Source organism: Lonchura striata, chromosome 18 (assembly GCF_050655825.1).
Source record: "Lonchura striata isolate lonStrDom1 chromosome 18, ASM5065582v1, whole genome shotgun sequence".
Lineage (NCBI taxonomy): Eukaryota > Metazoa > Chordata > Aves > Passeriformes > Estrildidae > Lonchura > Lonchura striata.
Genome location: NC_140720.1, coordinates 6,798,892 through 6,819,444, shown reverse-complemented (window position 1 = coordinate 6,819,444; position 20,553 = coordinate 6,798,892). Strand labels below are relative to the sequence as shown.

At 39.2% G+C, this 20,553-nt stretch overlaps 1 long non-coding RNA gene across 1 annotated transcript in view; it reads left to right on the top strand.

Annotated features, from left to right (window-relative positions):
• The first annotated feature begins 3,588 nt into the window (after positions 1–3,588).
• LOC146765824 (uncharacterized) overlaps positions 3,589–20,553 on the top strand; it is a 63,267-nt gene continuing 46,302 nt past the window's right edge. The window contains exon 1 of the long non-coding RNA XR_014949323.1: positions 3,589–20,110. This is a non-coding gene — a long non-coding RNA (uncharacterized LOC146765824). The remainder of the gene's footprint in view (positions 20,111–20,553) is intronic.

Here is a 20,553-nt window from a genome sequence, read left to right as displayed (position 1 = left end):
AAGGTTCAGTGCTGACAGACTGCAGATGTGTGAGGTGCCAAATGTTTTCACCTCCCAGTGGCTCCCTGTACCTCAACTGATCTCTGAATCGTCATGTGCATTGTCACAGCTCCCTGAATGGATGGCCAAGCCATAACTGAGTTTTATTAACCTTGCCTAATTTTAACTTTGGGCCAAACTCTAATTCCTTTGCATCTGTGAATGATCCCATTGGTTCCACCTCATCTAAGTTGCTGGAGTATTACTTGCCTTTGAAATGGTAATTTAAAAAAAATGCATTCATTGATTATAGTTAAATATGAAGTCTAAAAACTATTCAGGAAGTGAGGGGAGACTTCGAGAGAAACTAAATACTCTCTAGTTACAAATGCCATGCTGCCGTGGAAGTCAATTTTGGAAATGAACTCTCATTTCTTAAACTCTGTTTAAAAAATCTAAAGTATCGGTTGTGCTGGTACAGTCCTTGGAGCTGTGACAAAGCAGCAGGTTTTGAGTAAGCCTGATGCATACTGAATTTTCTGAGGTGATGGGGGCAGAGAGGGGGGTGAGGTGGCTGGGGGTGACAGGGCAGGGAATCACACAGGGCTTTTCCTTGGCATCTGTGTCTGCTTCTGCCTCTTGGCTGCTGATCATGACCTGGGACCTTCCTGTCCATGGGTCAGACTGCCAAAACCGAGCTGAGCGGTGGGGTTTGTGTCCTGGCTGTGCAAGTAACCTGTGGAATGGGATTTCCCATTACTTCCAGTCCTTTAGCAGCCAATTCAGATGATTTTCAATTCAGTTAACACTTGAGGCTCTATTCAGCACCCTGCAGGATTCAACATTAAAGAAAATTGGCAGAGGTCAGTAGTGGGATGTGTTATTTGGGGCCAAAATGCAAAAGCATTAGGATAGAAATTGCACCTGAAGCAAGTAATGGTCCTGCCTGAAACTTGCTGGAAATGACACTTGAATTTTTTCTGCTGCCTTTAAAGTGGTGTTAGTATATTATCTGTTGTAGTGACTGTTGTGTTACTCCTTTAGTACACCTGTAAATTTGAGATTACAGGCTTAGAAGGCCTCAGAGATTTAGGAACTGCACCATAAAAGAGTGACAGATTAACAAGAATTTTTGCAAAAAGAAACAAAACAAAACAAAAAAATTCTTTGACTTAACCTGAGGCTTGGATATACGGTTCTAAGGATTTGTCTAAGAAAGCTGCATAAGGACCCCTTTCAGCTGAACTGTACTTAGTGGCAATGAAAATAATTTTACCTCCTCTCTGGAGTAGCCTAATTTACCTTTACATATTTGCCATGAAAAACCATAAATATTGCCTTGCTCTGGATTAAGAAAAAAAGTCATTAATCTGGCAATATTTGGGTTTTTAATCCAATTTGACCCTACTCCATATGCAGAGAGAAGAGCATTCAGTCTGTTTGCCAGTGCAGGTATCACCTGCTGAATCTGAGGTTTACAATCTCTAGTCAAAATTCTGTGATAAGGAACGAGCTGCACACAGATGGCAGAAGTTAATAGTCTGATCCTGCCATCAGGACACATAAAAGAAATGATCATCCATAGAAGACAGAGCAGTTCTGATGGCTGGGAATAGATCTGTGCTGCCCTGTACTTTGTGCCCTCATTATGTAACAGTGTTAGCGTTCTGTTGCTCACAGTATTATTTTTAAACTGATATAAATAATTCCACAGGACTGAGGATATAATGGGATGCAGGACCAAGGTAAGGAGTCTGTTGCACTAAATCCTGGAAGGAAATGCTGCCAATACCAATTTCAGGTGCAATTAATGAAACTATTGCCATGCCAAAGCAGTACGTGAATCTGGTCTCAAGGATGATGCTACCAAGCTGTAACACAGCTGGTGCCCAAATATTTTGTAGCATATAGAAGTTTGCTCCCTTTTACATACTGCAGGATACCTACTGTGCTTTGCAATTAAGATGTTATCCCAAAACCTTTTCAGTTTCAGAGTCCTGAGCCTGATTATAGTGGCAGATATTTTTTGTTCTGCTTTGTGTTTCAATTAAAATATTTAACATTGTGGTATCACATTGCTGTACCTCAACTATTTGGACTATTTTTTTCTTTTAAATAAATCCCCTGTAAATGTAAGAAGCCAGTGGAAAACATATCCACGTCCATGCTTAATCTGTTTAGCAAGACAGCAGTTTTCTGTGTAACTGCTATATAGCAAGAATAATCCACTTATACCTGAGAGAGGACAGTTGCTAATTTGTATGACTTTCAAAAAATTATGATGTTAAATATATGATAAAAACATAATAAGATAGGCCTCTACCTGCACATTTTAAATGACAGGTAAAAAACAATTTTACTAAGAGATCTAATTAATATCTGACAGGCTTAAAACATGCAAAGTTAGTTTATTATTATATTTATAAGTTAGTTTATTATTAGTTTATTAGTTAATTATGTGATTTATACAGGTTTGTAGAACTCTGAAGAAACAGAATGATATATATTCAAAACAAAAATTGAATTTAAGCAGCACTTTGGGAGCTGGGGCTCCTATTCAAGTGCTACAAATTTTAGAAGGTGTCAGCTAGGAGTCAAATGAGACTTTTCACTTGTAGTTGTGATGCAAGGAATAATGCAACCAACATGTCAAATACTGATCTCAGCCATTCACATGCCAACAGCTTCCAGAGCATGGTAGGAAAGGCAGTCTGAGTCAGTCTGAGCTGAAGAATTGCCTGAGCCAACTTTTGTTTGATTCCTGCCTGGCTTTGCCCTTTGCCCAAAAGTGATGGACTTGTTGGGCAATGCTGTGTTCTCGTGGTGCTGTCCTTACCATCTGCCAGGAAGAGGAATCCTTGCAGATGTGTTTTTTTTTTTCCTTTTTCTTGGAAATTTGTTTATGAAGCATCCACTGTGCATAATTCTCTTCTTCCTTAAACCTGGCACTCACTGCCTCCCCAGTCAGGGTGCCTGGAATTCGAGGTCCAAGTCAGAGATGCTGTTGCAGTTGAATTTTCAGTGTAGTTTTGTGTAAGGCTAACATTGCCCTCACAATGTGTACCAGTGCAAGATAATTTGGGACTTATGGGTTAACTCCAAAAAGGTTTAGATAAATATATGCCCACAGGAATGCAGGTTTGTTAAAATAGCTGTTAGTGAAGACAGAGCATTGATTCCTTTACCAGTAAAATGTGAACTCCACTCTTACTGGGCCTGAGAAAATCCATACCAGTTCATTTTTGCTTCTGTTTTACCATGAGTGGAAATCACTCTGAACTACTAGCCCCATAGCAGTTCTGACAGAGGAGGAGATTTTTCATTCACCTGCTTGTTAATGCAAAAATGGAAGTAATTTTGAATTAAGAATTGCATGCTTGATGAATTCACCCAATTCTGATATAATTTTTTTCCCTCTCCAATTCCTTAATGGTTTTTAATGACGCTCCTTTGAAATGGGTATTTAGAACAAAGGAAGTCATTTAATGGGATGGTGACACTTTGATTAAAGCCAAGTAAGACTTTGGGTCACATAATCAATTGTGATTAATTTTTGGGTTCCATGGACTAAGGTCTAAGAGAAGTTGAGGGCTATAGTAAAGCTGAAGTCCTAAGTAGTGAAACTTGGCAGTCAGTGACAGACTGCCAGCAGTGGGAATGTGAACTTCAATCCATATCCCAGTAGGATATCCCAGTATTCCCTCTAGACTGACTCTGGTGTGAGAAACCTCTATTTAAAAGTCCCATCTGATGTGGAGAACAGATTGGTCCATCTTACTTCAAAATTAAGGATAAACATTGTATTTCTTCCCTCAGTTTCTGACAATGTACACTTATTTTACACAAATTTTCTAACAATCCTGTTTCAATATGAAGAACTTAATCACTTATATGTCTTCTCCTTCATCATCTGGAAACTTGAAAATATTGTAGGATGAAAGCACAGGCTGCCAAACACCAATCTGGATGTAGAATCTAGATAAATTCTTGTCAGAAGGATCCATTGGTCTCCAGAATAATTATGTGCTATAAATGGAATTATGTAGATATCTGGGAAGCTGGGGGAAAAAACAGATAAAAGGAGGAATTAAGAGCAAGAATAGACTGAAATCTTACAGGGTAAATTAGAAATAATTTCTGGGATAAAATTCAGGGATGAATTGGTGAAAGAAGCCTGGCATTAGAATTATCAGTAGGAATCCAGGATTTCTAACAGTACAGATTGGGGTATATTGACTCTTTCCTCAGAGCACATCTCTCTGCTACCAAGCCAGGTTTCCTCTCCATAAGTATTCGTGTCAGGCCATCCTAGCACAGATAGTGGGCAGCCAAACAGATGTTCCCTGATAAATAACACTCCTTGGCTTCAGCTTTTTTATTGGAAACATTTACTTCCCTGATATTTGTAATGCAGCAAAACTTCTATTGCTCTTGTTTCAATTTTTATCCCCCCCTCTCTTTTCCCCCCCCCAGTGCTTTATAGAGCAGTTTGTCTTGTAATCTTTTCCTTATTGCTGGAAAATTGTCCATTTCAAGCCCTGATTCTGCTATCAGCTATGCCAGATCAAATCCAGAGCAGCAGCCCTGGGGACAGACAGTCCAATCTGAGCACTGCTCTTGTCATGTCAGGTTGTGTCCTGTCCTTTTTATCAGCTCTGCCTACCAGGAATAAGTCAATAAACATCCTTCTTAAGCATTGCTTTTCTCTTACTGGTTTTGTTCATTATTCAAGCAGCAGATTTTCAGGAAAGCTTTCCTGACCACTGTCAGGGCTGTCTGCTCTATTCAATTAATAAATCTTTGGGTATGCCAGCTCAAACAATTCCCATCGTGTTAACTGCAGTACAAAGTAAAAATAATTAAAGCTGTCTGATCTTTTTATTGCAGGAATTATTTCACTTTGAAAACCCATGTTACACATGGAATAGCAAGATAATTTGTGTAGTTGCAGGGAACAAAACAAGCTAAATTTTGTTCTTTTAAATTACAAGACTCTGACTTTTGCCCTTTCAAGTCCCATCTAAATACTATGACCCTGTCTCTCCATTTAGTTCACCAATGCAATCTACAGATCAGTTCAAGTGTGGACATTTGCTTAAATGAATGTAAAATTAACTCTACCTTTTGCAGACTTGCAGGAAATAATCCTCTGTGTCTTACTTAACTTCCCAAGTGACGGAACATACAAATTTTGTTTGGAATAAGAAATATATTGCAGAAAATAATACTCCATTCAGATGCAATTCAAAGGCAGAATGCTGTCATTTCTAAAAGAAAATATTCATTATAAGTAATTTGTTTGGCTGTCAGCCAATTAAACAGCAACATCATCTAGTGAATGCTGTGAGAAAAATTACTTTAGAACTGTTTATTTTCAGTGTGCTATAGAGGTATTTCTGATAATGAGTTTTTAATCATATTGTAATTGTTGTAATCATTGTGCTTTTGAGTCACAGACATAGGATGGGATATCCTGGGAATAATCCTGGGATATCCTCAGCTGTTTGGGAAGAAAAAAACACAGTCCTGTAGGGGAAACCCTTAAATGCAAATTAAATTTCTGTATTGTAGGAAATACTTGGACATACTAATGTCCAGTTACTTCAGTGTAATCATCCTAATGCCTTTATCTTGAATTCCTGGATTGGGGCAAATCTTGTTCCAGTCATGCTTCCAGTGTTTTTATTTTTCCTACTTTTCACTGAAAACATGCATCTAATCAGAAATGCAAAGTTAGGGCTCATTCTTGCTGAAAAACAGAACCTTCCACGTCTCTAAAAATTATTTTGAAACCACTTTTCTCATAATCTGTGTTATTTGAACTTTACTTGGCTCACTGTAATTCTAAGCCTCTGCTCGGATCACTTTGTAGGTTTGTAGTTTGTAGTTTGTTTAAAGACAGGTTACAGCAGGTGCTCAGGAGACATCCCAGCTGCAAAGCTGGGATGGACACAACACTTCCAAAAGCCTGGCACCAGGAGAGGCAGGAGAAGTCTCAGCAGACATTGAATAAATCAGGAGCAAACCAGAGCAGCTTAATGAAGCAGGAGAAGCTGCAGCAATGTTTGTGTTCAACAGATAATGAACATTCTGATTCACAGTCACAAGGAGATGAAGCCTTGCAGAGAAATACCAAGTGAAGAGCAACAGGAATACAAAAACAAGAATCCTGAAGGTAGTGGATTATAAAAGTCTGGAATTTGGTGGGATACCAAATTATCCTGAAGCCAAAGGTCTGTTTTAAATCACTCTGAAAATTTTAAGCTCTCCATTTTAATGAATTTCTGTATAAAACCTTAAGAAAATCAATTAAATGGAAACAAATCACAAAAATCTGCTTGGTCTGTCAGAGTTTTTTCTATCTTTGGTAAATTGCATAATTTAGAGTTTTGTTATGCTTTGAGATGAAGCCTCAGTTGGGATTACAGACTCTTATAGTGTTATTTGAAAGTTATTTTAGTTTTTTTTACAAAACTTTTATAGCCTCTCTTCAGCTTTACCTCTTTAACAAAGCTCTGATAAATTTTCTTTCCCCTGTGTTGTTGTAGATGTTTTTATAACTTTAAAGGTCCTGCTGATAGTGGTAAAAGAGTTCTTAGTAATACAGGAATGCAAATTGAAGGAAGCAGCTCCCTAAGATGGGCAGCTAATTAGGAGCTTTGCTGTTTTGTGTTGGGGATTGGACTCTGGGAGAGAGGATGTACAATAACTTGCTTTTGACAGAGAAGATGCTATTGTGAGTCTGTGTTAATTAAGGAATAGGGATTGTGGCCTCATGTTAATAGCGTAGATATGATGGCCAGATTATTTGTCTGGAATGTACATAGAATGAATGCTGAGATTTTTTTGGTACATCTTGATAAGAAACCTGTAAGGCTAAATTGTAATAACAGTGTAACCATGGTGATGCTGTTGAATTAGGATTGATGTAATGTTAAGAACAAAGGTTGATGCAATATTTGATTAATAAATTTTTCCCTGGCACAGTAACATCCCTGGTTACTGTTGGGGGCTCTGATGTTGATGGGGCAAATTTCCTGGTTTTATACATTCTGTTAACTTGTGTGCAAAGAATTGGCAGCACAGACCTTTTTTCCTCTGCCTTTGCAGAGGGAGGGGGTGGGGGCAGAATATTTCAGGTCCTTTGGTCCCTCCCCAAATTTGGGTAGGAATTTGGGTCAACCTTTGTACAGTTTTTGCTGAGTTGCTCCTTTCAACCCCAGATATCTTGTTTTTGTAGAACATCACTGTCTTCTCATTAGTTAATGTCAGCTTCTCTCCCTCTGCAAAAGTAAGCTGCAACAATTAAGTTCAATAGTACTTCCTGAAGAAAACAAACTCTTAGTCTAATTTCTGTTAAGCTACTCTGCATTAATATTTGGCACTTTATAGTCCTACCTACCTTTAGAAATGTAGTTCAATCAAAACCCCAGATTTCTTATTTCCTGCTGCATTATATATGTCTCATATTCAGGGTACATCACCACAATTATTTACCTCTTTAATTAGATGTGCATCATTAATCTAGGCTACTTCTCAGGCTGATCTTTGTTTAATGGAGTGACATTTTGCATTTCTGGGAGAGTAAAAGTTGTGGCTGCTGGAGTGCCCTTGCCATCTCACAGGTGATGTCCTATGGTTAGAGCTCTGTGCAATTCACTCAAAGTAGAGTCAGTGTATTTCACCCTCAGGAGTTTAACATCTAAAATACACTAATGAACCCTAGATGATTGTGCAGTTATTTTCATGCACCCACTGATGTGCTCTCTCTATGAAGTTTCTTGCAATCCATTTTTTCCCATCATATTTTTGTTGATGCAAAGCTGGGCTACAAAACCAGTTGGAAAAACATGGAGTTATAGTCTCCATGGAGTTTAGCAATTGTTGGATATCTCCTGCTACAAGTGTTCAGTAAAGACAGAGTTTCACCCCATCCTTGGACTTTGTTGTGTGAAATTAAGACTCTATTGAACTCTCTGTACCAACACACAGCAACTACTTCCACTCACTGCTGTTGGTTTTAAGGGAAAATTTCATGCACACAAAGCTGGGAAACTCAAAACCCATCTCTCCCTCCAGCCTGACTCTGAAGTCCAGAACTGCCTCTGTGGGCTCAGAGTTCTCTCTTCCCTTTTGCCCAGAGTTGCTCTTCCCCAGTCAGCTTTATCTTCACCATCTGGGGGAATTGCATGTGACAAGAATGTCACAGACTTCTGCCTGAATGAGGAACATCAACATCAACTGCCATCAACATTTATTCCTTCTTCTTCAGCTCAGCTTTTTACAGGGTCTAGGTAAGAATTTTGTCTCTTAAGTTTTTCTCTTGCTGAGCTGTGTCCTCATCTTATTCCTTGATGATTTGAAAATCAGGAAACAGTAGAGTGCTCAGTTTTCCTTTCAATTTTTTTCTTTTTTATGACAATAACTTTTCTTTAGAGATCCCAGACACCCAGCTAAGCTCCCACCATGCTGGGCTAATATTTAATTGCAGTTACATGAAGTAATTTGGTATAGGAGGCTTCTGGGCATTAATTTTAGTGAGTGTGACAAATTTCCCCTCTTTTAAGAAAGGGGCATGCTTCAGGGAAAAGGCAGGGTTCTACCTACAGAAGAAGAATGAGAAATCCAGAACATACTATCAATAGCTTCTCCCTGCTTTGGTCTTTGAAAATTATTTCCATTTTGCAGAAAGAGCATTTTGATTTCATTGATTTGTTCTGATGCTTTCAAAGTGCTCTCAAAAGAATTAAAATGCACAGTTCCCATTAATTTCAACTGAAATTGCCAAGAATTAGGTGCCTTAAATGCCTTGGGAAATCAAAGTCTGGTTGGCTTGGGGGTTGTTTATTATCATCATAATCGTGATAATCTTTATTATTATTATTGTTATTATCATATTTTCTTATTATGCAACATTATTTAATGCAATTAATCTCCAGAGTAGGAAACCCTGGTCATGTGCAATAGTGATTTGTGTGGGTGAAAGCTCTTTACTTTGAGAATCCTGGCTTCATTCATGGCCCAGAGTGAGAGGCAGCAGAGGCAGGGAAAGGCTGCCCTGGGAGGTCACTCCTGGTAAAGGATTGAAGGATTTGCACTCTCAGCTCAAAGCAATTTCTTTGAGCCACTGCAGGTGAGCAGTGCTCCAGTGTTAATGACGAATCTTTCTGTTTAAATCACATTTATTTAACATAGAAGATGCTGTTTATATCTGTATATCAAGGAAGAGGTCCTGCTGCCCAGTCAATGCTGTCCATAGCCACCTCTCCAAACTTCTGCTACTCATAAAACTCACCTGTGCCCACTTCTTGCCCCTTGTCCTTTTTCATACCTGGGCTCTGCCTTCTTTTGCCTATTGTTTCTATTCCCCAGGAATAAAACTGCAGAGACACTGAAGACCTGTGAAAGGTCAATGCTCTCATTATGCTGACAGCTCAGGAATTTAGAGACCCCAATTACATCCCCAGCTTCTTGGATAATGTTTGGCAAGTCATGTGCTCTCCATACTTGGACATCCCTCACAGAAGCCAGGCAGGCTAAATATAGAATTGAAAGGGAAAGTAGAAATAATGTGCAAGGCTCTGACTGAAGCTGGAGGAAGTCTTTGTCCCAAAATCTAGGGGAGTATCATAAATAGTACTGTCAATAGTGACGATAGCCAAATTATAATTGTTTCCATTTTAAGTAGATGTCTGAATTTGAAACATTTTAAAATTGAAAGTTCTTAACAAAGAATATATTAAAACCATAATTAACTTAGTGTTTCAGGTGTTAGATGGTTTGAAAAATGTGAGCAACAGAGAATCCAAGAAGAACATTCCAGTGGAATTGCCTTTCTTCATCATTTCACCCAGTTCGCCTCATCCCAGAAGAGTAAATCGTGTACAGGGAAAATAAACATTGTTAAACCCTCCCTAGACATTAAAGAAAAATCGCCTTGGAAGATTAGAAATATTTGAAAATGGAGTTCTGTGTGAGTGGTGCTCTACATAAGTCCATGTTGATATACCCTTTATGTCTAATTACTGGGGAAAATGGATGGGGCCAAGCTGGGCTGAGTTAACATCAGAATACATTAATTCCATAAAAAGGTTAGAGTCTAGAACAAGATTTTCCATCGTGGTTATAATAGCACTACTCTGGGAAATAAGCACATTAGCTCACGCAGATTTCGTAGCATCAGCTGTTCCATCCTTTTAAGCCACATTTCTGATAGTACATTTCCTTCTTGCAAATTGGGAATTTGTTCTATTTTTACAGAAATGAGCTGATTGTAAAATGGCATCCTACCCAGTGTACACAGCTTTCTCTGCCACACAGGGACCACAGGGTAATTATCAGAGGCATCCATTGAAGCACTTGAATTATTTGGCAAATGTTACTTTGTTTTCAGATAAAATAAAGAGTTTTAGTACAGAAAGGTATTTTAAGTACTCCTCTTTTTGCTTACTTTATTTAAATTTTCTTGTTTCTCTTACCCCTTTAAAAGCATTTCTCTGTTAACTGTGTTCTGGGACTGCTTGCCTTTAAAGTCTTCTATGAAGCTGAGCATATGGACACTTATCCCAAGGTGGAGCTGTACAAGCATGTCAATTCAAAAGAGGAAGTCAGTGAAAGACCTAATTAACAATTAAAAAATACCAAGTCCTCTGTATGAGAAACAGAAGAATGTTTTTGGCAGCTGTGGTGTTCCCCTTAAAAATAAAGCAACTTCTCATAGGTATGGTTTCACCAAAGCTTGTCTTCTACTGGTGGTGGATTATTCCTTGTATTAATCTGCTGATGCATTCCAAAAAAGACACATAGTCCTATGTCCTGCACATCCACCTCAGCACAGGAAAACTAGAGTGTGTACATTCAGTTGCCTGTTTTCCATAACTCAAATAATAATGTGGAAAATGTGGATTACAGGCCTTTTCATTCTAACTTCTGCTTCTGATTTTAGCATTCAGCTTCTCAGTGACATCTTTTCCAATGGGAATGAGAACTGGCATATATTGCACATGTGTTAATAAAATTTTCCAATAAATCCAAGGCATTCCTTGAGGGCTAGAGCTGATAACCCTTGAATAGAGCTGATAAGCTCTTGACTGTTCTGCCTTGTTTCCTGCACTCAGACCACTCTAAAACCAGATAGGACCAGGCATTCAGTGATATTGCTGGGTGGTGAACACCCCCTCTTGCTTTTAAAGCACACCTTACCCAGCTCCAGCTGCTATTTTTATTGTGCTTTAGGAATGCAGTGGTAATGGCCAGCCAGGTCCAGAGGGCTTTGCCAAAGACTGGGATCCCAACAGCTTTGTGTCCTTAAGGAACCCAGATAAAATTTCCTCCCTGAACTAGGAAGGAAAAGAATTGGGTCACACTATTTAATGTGTCTCCAGAAACCCATTAATGAGTTTTCATCACTGCTTTCATCACCTGCTGCAGTCAGTTCACTCCCTGGCCTTGTCACTGTGAGGCTGCCATGGATTTCCTACACCTGATTTCTGCAAAGGACTACACACCCTGCAGAGCTGCGCAGCTCGGCTTTGCCAGAAAGATCACTTTTTAAAACTCATTTTCCTCTTTTGTTTTTCTCTTGTTGGTGACCACTGATTCTTCAGTAACAGTAGATTTATCACCATTCCCTGTTGGTTTGCAGAGAGGAGCAGAGAGGGACAAGGCAAATGGTGGAGAGCTTTCTGCAGCTGACTTGCTCTTCCCTTTTGCTACTGTGCAGAGATTTTTCTGTGCTGGCTTCTTCACTCTGCTTTATCACTTTAGCAGCCAGACTTGCCTAATCCCAGCCTATATCAATCAATGATCCCTCTCCTCCTGTGCTTCTTTTCCTTACTTGCAGCTTTTTGCTGTTTTCAACACCTCCTTGTGTCCCTGCTGACAAGTGCCTTTGAAGAGATCCTGTGCTGCATCTTGTCAGACCTGTTCAGAGGCAGAAATCTGAATGGCTTTGCTACATGCAAGAAACAGAACTGGCATCCTTGTGTAGTCTCCTCTATGTACAGCCACTCATGGGTTCGAGGTAGTTTAACTTGGAACTAAATGTGGTGATTCTTGTGAGACTGATTATTTTATTGTATAGAGGATGGTGAAATGATAATCATCTGCATGTTTTTATATCATTAATTCTGCAGCAAGTGTGACATGGTGGAACTGGGAAACAGTGCCCACCACTCCTGAAATGCCAGATGTCTAAGGATGGTGCTCTGTTTGTACCTTTCTGTGATGACAAAAGTAACTGCACCACAGCTGTAGGCCCCTCTGGCTCCAAGGTACCAAATGAAACTGGCTCCTGTTGTGTTGCAGTTAGCTGCTTTCATGTGCTAAGCTTCCTTCCACAGCTTGATTTCCTGGGCAGTTTTCCTGGGCATCCAGGAGTCTCCCCACTGGCGAGTGGGGGGTCACTCACAGCCCCATGGTGGGAGCTCCCTGGACTGGCTGCCAGGCAAAGCCTCCCAGGGCAGGGCTGACAGCACACCTACAGTCTTTACAGGAATCTTGTGAAAAACACGCTCACTCTACTGTGAAAATTTAAAATTTTATTAAAGGACAATAGGAGACAAGCACCACAGAGCAAAGGGTGCATCTTGGCACTGTCACCTTCAGGGATCCCCCTTCAATACCTGTTCCCTTACATCAGCCTGTCACATATTCATAACATTTATGCATATCCATAAAGTAGTTTACATTTTCCAGGAACTATTTTACATGGCCCCTCCTCAGGTCTGCCTTTTTAGAGCATGTGTATTTCTTGGCTGTGGTTTTGGCTCCTTCTCTTTATCACTTCCAGCCTGGGCCTTGGTCCTCACTGCCTTCAGATGGTGAGTGCTGATAGCTGGCATATGTGCAGCAGGTGTCCTCATCCTGTGTTCATTGGATGCTATCCCATCCAGGCAGGCATTTTAACACAAGCACAGCTATTTCACTACCATGTCTAAGCTTAAGTAACAGCAAAAATACAAACTATATTGTGGCAAGCACATTTTTCTCCTTTTCAGGATTTTCATAAAGGTACTCAGAGAGAAATGAAAGAGAAAACCATTTCTATTTCTGCTCCTTGCTTTTCCTATGTGGAATGTGTTTGGAGAACTGTTTACTTAGAGTGAGTGCTTAATTAGATTCTGGTAAAGATTATTTAAGCCTGATGGCCAATCCAGTCCACCTGTGGCTGGACTCTTGAGAGGGTCACAAGTTGTGTTAGAGTCAGAGAAAGTAATATGTAGTTTTGGTATCCTCCTTTTATATAGTATATTAATATATTTTAACATAGTTATAAAAAAGAAATAATTCAGCCTTCTGAATTAAGCCAAACATCATCATTCCTTCCCATTAAGTTCACCTACATTTACAATACTATATATGTATAGCAAAGTTACTTTAACACCACACATATAAAATCCATTTTAATATTTGCGAAAAGCCAGCATTATAATATGTATCTATAAAACACTGAATGTGTAACATATGTTGAGGCATAAATAAAAATCAGATTGGCCTTTTTCAGGCATTAAAACCAGTCTGATTTTCACCACCAAAGAATGAATTGCAGTTTTTCTCTGCTTTGGGTAGCATTGCATATTTCTGATTATAAAAACTAATTTTAACGTCTTTGGAGCATTCCACCAGTTTTGCCACCCATGTGCTGTCTAAGCCATTTCTCTTTTGTGTAATTCTGACTTGATCAATGCTATCCCTGTGGGTGTTCATCACAGACTGTACTTTGCCTCACAAGTGTGTGGACACCATGAACTGCCTTGAACAGCCTTGCTCAGGAGCCCTGGTGCTGTTCAGGCCAGAACCTTTTACCCTGAACTGCAAAAGATGTAAACCTTGGCCCTTAATATGGATTATATCTACCCATGGACAGACTAAACTTAGCTCCATTTGTGAGGCCTTTTCTGCAGAGTCACTTGCCTTATGCAAACAGTGTAATTTCAGATACATCAAAATAGAATATTAACTCATAGCTATATCCTTTAAAATTATTTCTGGCATGTTATTCTTCATGTGTCAACAGATTTTTACAGCAGTGTTAGGAGAGAGAAGAGAGGATGAGGAATATCTGGTTTGGAAATGAAACAAACCTTTAAAGAAAATCATGCAACATTTACTACAAATTTTCTTAAACTTACTATTGAGATAAATGTAAAGACATTTCTTTCTTAATCTTGCCACAGACTAAGAAGATAAAGCAGAATCAAGCAGCAGTAGGGCACTATGAGTTTGGGCTCATCTTCCAGGTCTAGCAGTGATTCACCATCACAAATTGCCGCTGTCACAATGTTAAGTAACACCTGAGAATATTTAAATGTCTCTCTTGTTCCTGATCAATTAAAAGGTAAAGTTTTAGTTCTGTGCATCCTGCAGACACCATCTGTAGGTGCCACTGTTGCAGCTGGAGGTGCTTATTGTTTCAGTGAAATTCAGCTTGCTCGCCAGGGACTGCTGAGACTGGTGCATGTATGTTTACCTTCTGGGCTTGCCATTTAATTGAATCTAAAATCAATTTTCAATTAGTAGTGGTTTGGCACCTCATATTAGCTGTTAGAATTGTGAATAAGGGTAAAGAGTAAAGCATGCAAAACTATAATTACTTTTACCTTAATGAAATTAACATTAGCAGCATTAGGAAGAGATGTGCTGAGTACTTAAAGAGCTCAGAAGGAGAGTTAACACTGACATGTCCAGAGATGCCAAGCAGTGCCAGGGCTGACCATATGTATGGTGTTCCTGCATTTATCACACCAGCACAGCAAATAGAGATTATTTTGACTGAAAATGGAGAAATATATGTAGGACATTCCTACATAACATCCCTTTGATCTGGGTTATTTTCTTTGAAATGGGAGCAAAATCTCACAGTATGTCAGTCAACACTTACATGTCAAATCAGCACTACTTGTGAAAAAAAATTAACTGGAAGCCTCAAACTGAATTGCTCTTTGAGAGATTTGGCAGGTTTGAGACAAAACTGATTTTAAAATGTATCTAAGACATGTATATTTGAACACCCTGGAGAATACTATTTATAAATGGGTTTCCATTACTTTTTGTGTTTAGTTTCTAAGATCTATGGTTTTCCAGTCAGTGGTTGATGTCTGTCTTGCAGAGCAAGGGACCCTGGCCCCTTTCCTGTCAGTGCAGCTGCATTACCTCACAGTGGAGAACTGGTCAATAACTTTGCATTCTGCTCCATCCTGTGAGTCTATTCCAGAGTGACCATTATTTTGCAACCATTGCCTTTTGGGCTATTTGTTTTAAATTGTTGCAACACAAAATCAATACGACAGAGAAGGGCTCAAATGGTAAACACTGAAAATGGGAATGCAGTTTCTCCTGCTAACCTCCACCCCTCAACCCCCCTGCAACTTGTGTTTTCATTATTTTTAGCACGGAGGATTGTGTGTTTCTTTTTCCCTAATTTAGGAGTCGTTTTACTTCTGTGAAGAGCCCAGGTGATTTTCTTCTAAGTATTTCTGTAGAAAGTCTTTGGAGGTCTTCCACAGAGATAAGCTTAATGACAAACAGTGGAGATGTAGTTGGAATGTTGTAAGGACACACTGGGTAGTCTTTATATTCTGTTACATGCTCTGTCTTTCTGAGGGACACATGGGCAGCATAAAAAAAGAAAAACAAACAACAAAAAACCCCAACCCCAAAACCATGAAATTCCTGTTAGTAAGTCACGAGTTACAAAAGTAATTTCATAGTGTGTGTGATATCTGAAGTAGGAGTTAATAAAATCTTCTCTTCAAGCAGCTGATTCGAACAACAAACTGATGTTTGCACCTTGGAGTGGCAGAGTAGCCCCAGAGCTGCCCTGATTTGGTCTGGCTGCCCTAGGCCCTGGGGCTGTTCTTGGAGATCCTCCTCATCACCTGTGCTCTTGCTTGGCTGTTTCCCTTGTCCAGCTGTCCCCATATTGATCCCTGGCTGCCAGGGAGGTCCCTGGAGGATGGAGTGAGGCTGTTGCCAGCCTGATGTATCACTGTCCTTTGGTCCCCTTGCTCCCAGTCAAGTAAAGGAAGTAATGGAAAACTTGCAAGAAAGTTTGACTGCTGCTATGGATTTTCTTTGCTCCTTTAATGCTGACTAATACATAACGTTTTCTTCAGGTGTAAAATGGCTACAGATGGCCTTGGTTTAGCATCCTTGGTTTTCCACGTCCAAGTTGTGTTCTAAGACTAGGTCTTGGTTTTCTGACTCAGTCCAACTCTACCATTTGCAGAATTAATTACAGTAATTCCTAGGAAAAAGATTATCTGTTATGATACACCTTACATTTGTTTCCTGCAAATACTTCCATATATATATTGAATAGTATAATGTCTAGGTTGTTCTAGAGATTATTTTTTTTCTTTTCAAATAAGTTATTCAGAGCTTAAAGATCACCTGGTTCTATGCCACAGGTAGGGAAACCTTTCACTAAACCATGTTGTCAGAGCTCCATTCAGCCTGGGCTTTACCCTTTGTCTCATTAAATCTCCTGAGATTCTCATGTGACACTTCTGAGCTTGTCCAAGTCCCTCTGGAAGCCACTTCATAACAGAATGTTCCTGTTGAGCTCTTGTCTGGAGGAAAACAGCTGCTGTGGAGGTGCACCCTTCACCATTCATAAGATTTCAGCACAATTTTATAGGCAGAGATGTGACAAATCCCTGCTTGAAAACATTGGTCATATATGAGACGTTTTCTGGTGTATTGTCAATTATACCTTGACTCTGTGTTGTTCCATGGTAACTCTTCTGTGTTGATACTGTGGGTCTTCAAAGCAAGAAAAATCTGTCAATAAATGGTTAACAATAGTATGGATTAGGTAAAACAGAATGTGCAATTGTAATAGGGAAGAACATGGGAATTGAGTTTGGGTAGGGAATGCTATAAGCCCCCAAATCCCCTGAGTCTTTAGAATAGGGAATGATATAAACCCCAAAATACCCTTGATCTTCACAGACAAAGAAGCATTACTTGTGCTAAAGTGAGTGCTTGGAATTGTTCCTATAACTGCCTGAATGTTTATGGACACGTTAAATGAGCTTTTGTGTGAGAAGTCATTGGCAACCATAATTAAAACTTCCCCAACATATATTATTTATGGCACACTTAGTCTCTGTAGTAAGTTAGAATTTAAAGGCTTAAGGAGCTTCAGATGAACTGCAGCAATGTGTTAATAACCTCCTGTATCTTATTGAGTACTTCAGCTGTCTTTAATGACTTTTACTCTTGAAGTGTTCTGACAGTTTTTTTACCAGTCAGTTTATGGTTATTAGTAGAGTTATTTCACAATCAAAACATTTCCAAGTACTTTAGCTCAAGATATCTTACCCTTGTATCATTTTATAAAGCTTCTAGATGTATTGTCTCACACCAGTGTTGACTGCTGCAAATAAAACCAAAAATGTATCTAATTTGTCTCTTAGACAAACAAAAGAGGCTGTTACATAGTGCTGTGAGGAAAAATCACCAAAAGGAAAACACTGCAGAGAACTCTCCATAATTTCTTTCAAACTTATTTCTTTCATAATTTCTTTCAATTTCTTTCAAAGTGGTGGGGGATTAATGAAGGTTGTGGTTGCAGGGAGGAGGCTGGTGTTGGGCATACTTGAATATCAAACCTTAGACTGATGTTGTGCTTTTCCTGCTCACTCAGAAAAACATTTTGTTCCAGGGCTCTCTCAGCACAGGCTGGGTGCTCCTAGGTAATGCCAGAGTTTCCAAAATACTTTACAGGGGAGCAAATCATGTGACAGATGCCTCTGTTCTCTCAGAAAATGCCAAGATAAAGTAGGAAGTGTTCTATTCTCCTGAACCCAAAATATTTCTTTACATATGCAGAAAATCTTCTCAGAGGATGTTGCCAGAGTGCTGGGAGTTGTAGGTAACTGAAATTCTTGATTTCACCATGTCACTTAATCCATATTATGTAACTCTTCTTTATTTTTTTTCTTCAGTGCTTTCATTGAGAGCATTGTTATTCTTGGAACCTTCAGCTGCCCATGGTAACTCCACTGAAGAAGAATCAATCTTAGGAATTTTATAACTAGGCATAACCCTTTGAAAACCATTTTTATTTTACAGCTCTATGTGTTGATTATTTCTACTTAACATTTAAAGATAAATTAATGTTGTGGCACATGAGGTTTAGCATAATAAATAGGAAGATTGCCAAGCCTTTCTTCAAGTTAAGGAAGAACCAGCCTCTGTGCAAATCCTGCAATTTGTGCAACATTGGGAAAAAGAGATATTAACTTGCAAATGCAGAATAGGCACCTTTATTATTATCTTCTGGCAAATTCAATAATGTAAAATTTTTATCCACCAGAGACAGGATGTCTTGGATCATCTAATTCTACATTTGAACCTGACAGTCCTTTACAAGCAAGGACAGCTCAGCAGTGAATATTAAATTGTAAAAATAAGGAAGTGTTTTTTCAAAGGGTAGAATACATTGGTAATGTCATGTGTTATAACCTATAAACTGTACCTCTATAAATACTTGAAAGGCTGTCAGGATGTTTAAATAAAAATCTAATGTTTCCAACAAATAAATCTTTATAATGTGCTGACCCTCTATGTTTCTTGAGCCTGTTCAGCTATGGAGAAATCCCTGTGACCAGGAATGCTCCATCAAGCTGCTGTTTTTTGTGACAACAGGAGTTTGTCAAACTTCTCTTATATCTGTAGCCTGAACTTGGAAATACACAGTGATGCATAGGAAGGGAGGATGAAAGCTCTGGAATGCTGTGAGTCATCTTTGCAATTGTCTGGATGAATATCTGCCTTTTTAGCGCTTTCTAATATCACTGTTACCACGGAAAAGTAATGGTTCTGCATAGAAAAGTGCTATTGGCAAATCTCCTTCACTTTGCTCCACTTTGAAACACTTCACAGGCATTTCAGGATTTGCTAATTGCAAGCCAACCAGGCAGCTTAATCTTGCAATTTGCAGCCACAGCAATTAGACAATGATAGTGAGATTATGAATGCCAGGATCAATAACAAATGAACCCCAGCTAACTGCTGACTTTACTTGATATGATAAATCCACACCTCATAGTTGGTAAATGGTTTCTGGACACTGTACTTAGACTACAGTTTGGCTCTTTATGTCTAAATAAATGAATTCTCTGCAGTCTTGGGGTGAAGGGTTCCATCATTTACCTGTATCTTTTGTGGAGGGGAAAAGCACCTCCTTTGCCTTCAGCCTGCATCCCATTAGTTCATCTGATGCCTCTTCTGTACCTGTGTGTCTCTTTTTGTGATACTGTGACCTTGTGTCATGCTGACCAACAATTTACTGTTTCTCTCTGCTCACTTTTCAGCTTGCTTTTATTGACCTCATGGCTGCCTAATGTGGCACAGAAAAGTCAAAGCTCTCTGGGTCAAAAATCTTTCATTTTTGCACTTGAGCAGCACTGAAACAACCAGTGCAGTGTTCTGTTCTGGCTGTCTGCAATGTAATATAAATAACTTGTTGGCAAAATTATCTCACAAAATCACATTTCATGTAAGGAATTTATAGTTTTTAGCTGTGAATTTTAAATTCACTAATCTTATTTTTATATTTTTCTGTTTTGCATAGTAAATTAATCAAATCTTGGCTTACAAAACCAAACAATGCCAATCCAGGTAAAGCAGTAAGAAGGTCTAGAGTTTTTCACTCTCTATGCTTTGTGCTTGGTCAGCCGTGGTGGAGGGGTATACAAAAGTTTCTTTAGTAAATTCCCACTATGAAAGTGGCTTGTATGGGCTACACTGGCCTTTTCTATTGCTTTTTCTTTTCAACTGTTTAGTCATCACCTGTTAGGACACACTGACTGGCAAAAGAAAGAGGTTGAGAAACTGAATTTAAAGGAATGATTTCTAGGTAAAAGTCTTTTGTGCATACAAGGCATTGGTGAGGATGAAAAAATGCATCAGCTAAAGCCTTTCTTGCAAGCACAAATTGGGAAAACTCAGCAGAATTGAGGTATTGACATATGGTTTGCATGTTGTGCTCTTCTCTAGGCACCTGCAGCAGAACAGGAAACCTGAAGATGCCTGGGCAGACAGATGGAGGCAGAAGAGGTTGGGTCTTCTTTGCCTGGCTGCTGAGGAAAGCTGATTTGTGTGGACACCACAGGAGGGGAAGGTGGTAAACATAGTTTAGAATTGTAAAATGTGGATATTTTTCATGGTTTTGGCAGTGCAGTGGACAAGGTGCTTTAAACAGCTTCCTTCAGTCCCTATACAAGTGACTCTGCAGCCTGGTGTACCAAAAAGACCACATCACAAAAAAATAAAAGGATGCTCTTGAATGCAGAGTGTGACATGAAACCCAGCGAGACCCAAAGTCTGAGAGGTCTCTGTTGCTGCCCAGGGCTGGTTAATTGAGTTGCACAGAGGCTCAGAAGTGCAGGATCAGAATGTGCTGAGGTGTACAGCAGCCACATGACAAGGATGAGTGATGGCTCCTTATGTTACCTTACTTCTGACTTTTCCTTACCTTACAGTGCTTGGCTTTGCAGCCTTGATTGCACTATTTAAACAAGGGACATCTTTGTAATATTTTCTTCAGGAGGTTCAATGGATGAT